This window comes from Microcebus murinus, chromosome 22, assembly GCF_040939455.1.
Source record: "Microcebus murinus isolate Inina chromosome 22, M.murinus_Inina_mat1.0, whole genome shotgun sequence".
Lineage (NCBI taxonomy): Eukaryota > Metazoa > Chordata > Mammalia > Primates > Cheirogaleidae > Microcebus > Microcebus murinus.
Window position 1 is genome coordinate 13,477,666 of NC_134125.1, and position 4,753 is coordinate 13,482,418.

Below are 4,753 nucleotides of genomic sequence, written 5' to 3' on the forward strand. Positions count from 1 at the left end.
TTCGGCGGGGCTCGTTTCACCTGTACCCCACTCTGGAGCAGGGGTCCTCAAACATTTTAAACAGGGGGCCAGTTCATTTTCCCTCAGACCATTGGAGGGCCAGACTCTAGTTTTAAAAAAACTATGAACAAATTCCTATGCACACTGCACATATCTTATTTTGAAGTAAAAAAACAAAGGGGCAAAAACACCCACATGTGACCCGCGGGCTGTAGTTTGAGGATGCCTGCTATGGAGTATTTTAAAGTAAATCCTTGACATAAGATCACTTCATCTGAAAATGCAAAGCCCTTTTTGACCGCTTGCCTTTGCTCATGGGAGGGGTATCTCTGGTGGGAACTCAAGATTGTGGTGATTGTCAGTCTCCAGTTACCTCTGGTTCCATAGGTAGCTCTTAGTCTTCCTCTTAATGCTCCCTCTGATGATTTTAGGCCCAATTCATTGAACATTCTTTGGAATATTAGTCCCAAAGAAATAATAGTTTTAGCAGGAAAATGACTTATCCTCACTGGATTTGTGAGGAATGAGGACAAAGGACAATCTTGCTAGCAGAACCTTAGGAAACTCCATTGTTCTCAGAAAAACCTCTGGTATCATGACAACAGGCAATGAGACATTTAAAGCTATACTCACAGGAGGAAACGTAAACCAAGTTTTGTGAAGCTACAATGCCACCTTCACAATCCCCTTTACCTCTTTTGCCACTAGAAAAACCCACATCCCATAACAAGTAGTAAAGACATTATCAAAAGAGACAAGAAGCCTGCGAATGGAAACTTTACACCAAATCATTCCCAATTACTTGATATTTTCTTCTTGTTGTAGGTTCTTGGTATCCTGTAATCTGTAGAAACTACCTATTAGTGTTTGGAAACAGCTCCAGATGAATCAGGACACTCATAGCATCTTGACATCAGGCCAATTTACACCCAAATTTCCCAATGTACCCAGTTCTAGGGCATAAATCTAAAAAATTTTAGTTCAGACTTTCTATCTATAGCCCAATCACAAAACTCTAAGATAAAACTGAATGGAGCATAAATTCTTAGGAAGAAACAGCCCCTCAGTACCTCCATTTCTTAATCATAAAACAGGAGTGATACCTTCTCTCTTACCTCTACTTACAGCTCAGGGAGGTGGAAGAGCTCTGTTGAAAGAGCTACCATTAATCGGGCGCTTTATAGCAACCTGAGTGCTAGCCCACTTTACAGAGGAGGAAACTGAGGTTCAAATATTCCTAGTACTTTACCCAAGATGGTATAGCTAGAAAATGTTAGAAGTGAGATTTGAACCTGAGTCTTATTCCAAAGACTTCACTTTTAATCATTACACTGTACAGAAAGCCTGGATAGGTGGGCTATGATGATTTCAACTTGTAAACCAATGCAGCTATTCTTTTACTATTCTCAGCACTCCTTCCAATCCGACACACCTTATCCCTATTCCAGCTGAACATGAAACCAATCTTCTAACAGCAGACAACCTGCAAGGCACAGAGTTTAAGGCTGTACTTCTCAAATTACTTATCAAGAAAGACCAATTCTTTTTTCAAATCTGTCATAAACCAATGCTTGTGATCTATATACCCTATTCAACAAGATGAGTCCACTCATCACACACTTGGATGTTACACATATGTTAAACTTCCCTAAACATTTCTAAATACCCTCAATTTCTGTTCTTATCTTGTTGTGACAAATAACAGTTCATGAATCAGCATGGTCTCTACCAGTGCTGCCTGTCACTCATGGGTGGAGTAGGCATCCATCATGTGTCCGAGCTTTCCAGCAGCTATTCTCCCCCTCACCTCACTCCCGCCTAACAGCATCAAATCCCATCTGAGGACTCATGTTGTTCTGGAAAAGATGGCACCATACCTGGCTGTGGGCATAGGACATGTGACCTGGGAGAAGCCAATCAGTGTATTCCATCCCTCTGGCCTCAGTGATTGGTTCCAGGGTTGGCAGGTGACCCAAAGTGGTCCAAATGGAGTGAATCTCAAAGCATTTCCTTGGAACATTGGGGAAAAGATGCTCTCTCTTTCCTGGGATTTGTAGTGGGTGAAAATGAAATCTGGTCCTGCAGCAGCTAATTTTGCTAGCATGAGGCCAATCTCCCCCTGAAAGACAAGGACACAAAGGATAGCAGATATGAGAAAACTGTAGAGAAATAAAGTCATAGTCCAGACCACATCATGAACCTCTGGACCAAAACATGTCACGACCCACCTAATCTCTAAATACTTCTTTGTTGTCATTGTTAAGCTAGTTTGAGTTGGATTTTCTGTCAATAGCAACTGAAAGCTTTTCTTTTTCATTACTTGGCTGCATGTATTTCTTCAACAAGCACCTATTAAGTGCCTATCTTGTTCAAGTACTGTGTTAGGTCTAGGAAGAGTGCTTCTCACAAAAAGAAATTATAAAATGAGTCGAATGAGGGATGAGTGGTTGACATAACTAGAAGAACTTCGACACATCATCTGGCTCACTTTAAGGGAGTCCTTTGTAATTTTAAGTTAACATTTAAGCACAGGTGTTTGCAAATTTGTTTGCTAATTATTAACTTTGCAAATAAGAAACAGAGCGATTTTAAGGTTATCCATAGAAGGACAGCCTGACTTCTTTGTATTATAATACCTGCCAATGTTATAATATTTGTATGTGGTATGTAATTTTTACATACCACATATTCATTTTTATTTAACATTATTAAATTGATTCACTTACAGAACTTAAGAGGAAATTTCTATAATACTGCTATGAACGGAAAACCAGTACCATTTACATGAATAGAAGGCAATCATAAAATAAATTCAATGAAATTATAGAATGTTACTAAATTCTGAGAATTGTGACCTGACAAAGGCCCTGACCCTGTGGACTGCCCTGCATTTTGTGAAAAGGGAAATTAGCAAATATTCAAAAGGTGTTAAAGATACTTTGACACCCAAACTGAGACTTTCTCTTTATTATGCTTAGATGGATTAAAAGAAAAATGAAAAAAAAAGGGGGGTGGTGGATCAATTTATCACCAAGTATTTCATTGTTATTTAATGCTGTCTCTTCTTACAACTACAAATTATCTCCTTTACACAAAAAGTGCTACAATTACCACTCTTTGAGAAACACTATTTTAGCCAAATCTTACTTGATAGCTGAGCAGATTGAAGCCCAGAGAGGTAATGGGGCTCTCCTAAGGCTCCCTGATTTTCAGCCTGCTCAGCTGCCCAGTATTCAATAACATTTTATTACTTTTTCATTGGATTTATTTTGTGATTACCTTCCAATTAAGGCAAGTGACTCTGGTTTTTTATTTATGGTAATGATATCACATTTCCTTTTTTAATAGGCTTTGGTTGCTTTTAAACCCTCCCACTGTTGAGGTCAACTTGAAATAAGGCCCAGAGCAATGCCCATGGCCCTGTGTTCCCCACCACCACCACCACCACCATACCCCCAAGCAGAGGCAGACACGAGGGATTTACACCATACTCTACTGCCCCATGCTGAAATCCCCAGATATGCCCCATGATTGGGGTCCTTCCCTCCCCAAGCCTAGAGGGAAAAATAGAAGCTAGGATGCAGTGACTCCTCTAAAGCAGGGTTTTTTCTCACGCTTGCCACTATCGCCACTTAAGGCTAGATCATCCTTTGCAGTGGGGGCCGTCCTGTGCCATGCAGGATCCAGAGCAGCTTCCCTGCCCTACACTCACTGGATGCTGGTAACACTCTACCCCCCAGTGGTGACCACCAGAAATGTCTCCAGATGTTGTCAAAGTCAACCCTGGTCAACAACTATGGGGCTACTCATGGCTGGCATGTTCCTACCCCAGCCCTCTAGATTTTCACAGCAAACTTTATTTATTTTACTTTTTTAATTAATTTTTTAATGGAATCCTTCATGGATTTGCATGTCATCGTTGTGCAGGGGCCATGCTAACCTTCTCTGTATCCAATTTTAGTGCATGTGCTGCCGAAGTGAACACCACAGCAAACTTTAAATATAGAGCATTCCTTTGCCACTAAAGTTGGGGTAATTGAAGGTTGCATTTTTTTAAGACCAGGATATTTTCTAAGGAAAAAAAAAAGAAATAATATCAATTCTCCACCAGCCATAAAGTTTACACCCTTTAGACAACTCACCTGCACGCTCCCAGGCAAAGGAAACTTAAAGGATGGCACCTTCAAAGGGACCTTACACTCGCCCACCGCTGGGTCCTGCCTTAACACCTCTGAGCAGAGCTGATACACGGGGCCTGCTGGAGTGGGTATTCCATTCTCTCAGAGCCTCTCGCACCTTGACATTGGAAATTTACAACCAGGGGCATTTCCGTATCTCATTATGACATTTGGGGTCTATGCATGGCAGTAGTGTCAGTGACTAAATGATGTGCCCCAGAAGGCAATCTGCCCTTCTTAAAGGGATCATGGATGTTAAAAATTCAGGCAAGATATAGCATCCATGAATGACCGTGTATGCATATTTATCCATTCATGTAATAGGAAATTAGAGCAAAATGCTATTGCCTCAGTTTGGGTTTCTCTCAAGGCAAATCACACTGAGACAAGGATTTGGGTGAAATAAAGTTTATTTGGGAGTGACCCCAAAGAGCATAGTGAGGGAGTAAGGAAATGGGGCCGGGAAGGGAAGAGAGCAGTGCAGGATACCTTAAGGAGCTGGTTACTACCATGGGCTGCTGGAGTTCAGTCCTGCTAGAGGCCTCTAGGAGACAGTGTAGAACACACTTCAAAAC

At 41.2% G+C, this 4,753-nt stretch overlaps 1 non-coding gene across 1 annotated transcript; it reads right to left on the reverse strand.

The window, feature by feature from the left end:
* Positions 1 to 3,882: 3,882 nt before the first annotated feature.
* Positions 3,883 to 3,985, reverse strand: LOC142863792 (U6 spliceosomal RNA). Its single transcript, XR_012914432.1, has one exon. It is a non-coding gene; the product is annotated as a U6 spliceosomal RNA (small nuclear RNA).
* Positions 3,986 to 4,753: the final 768 nt, after the last annotated feature.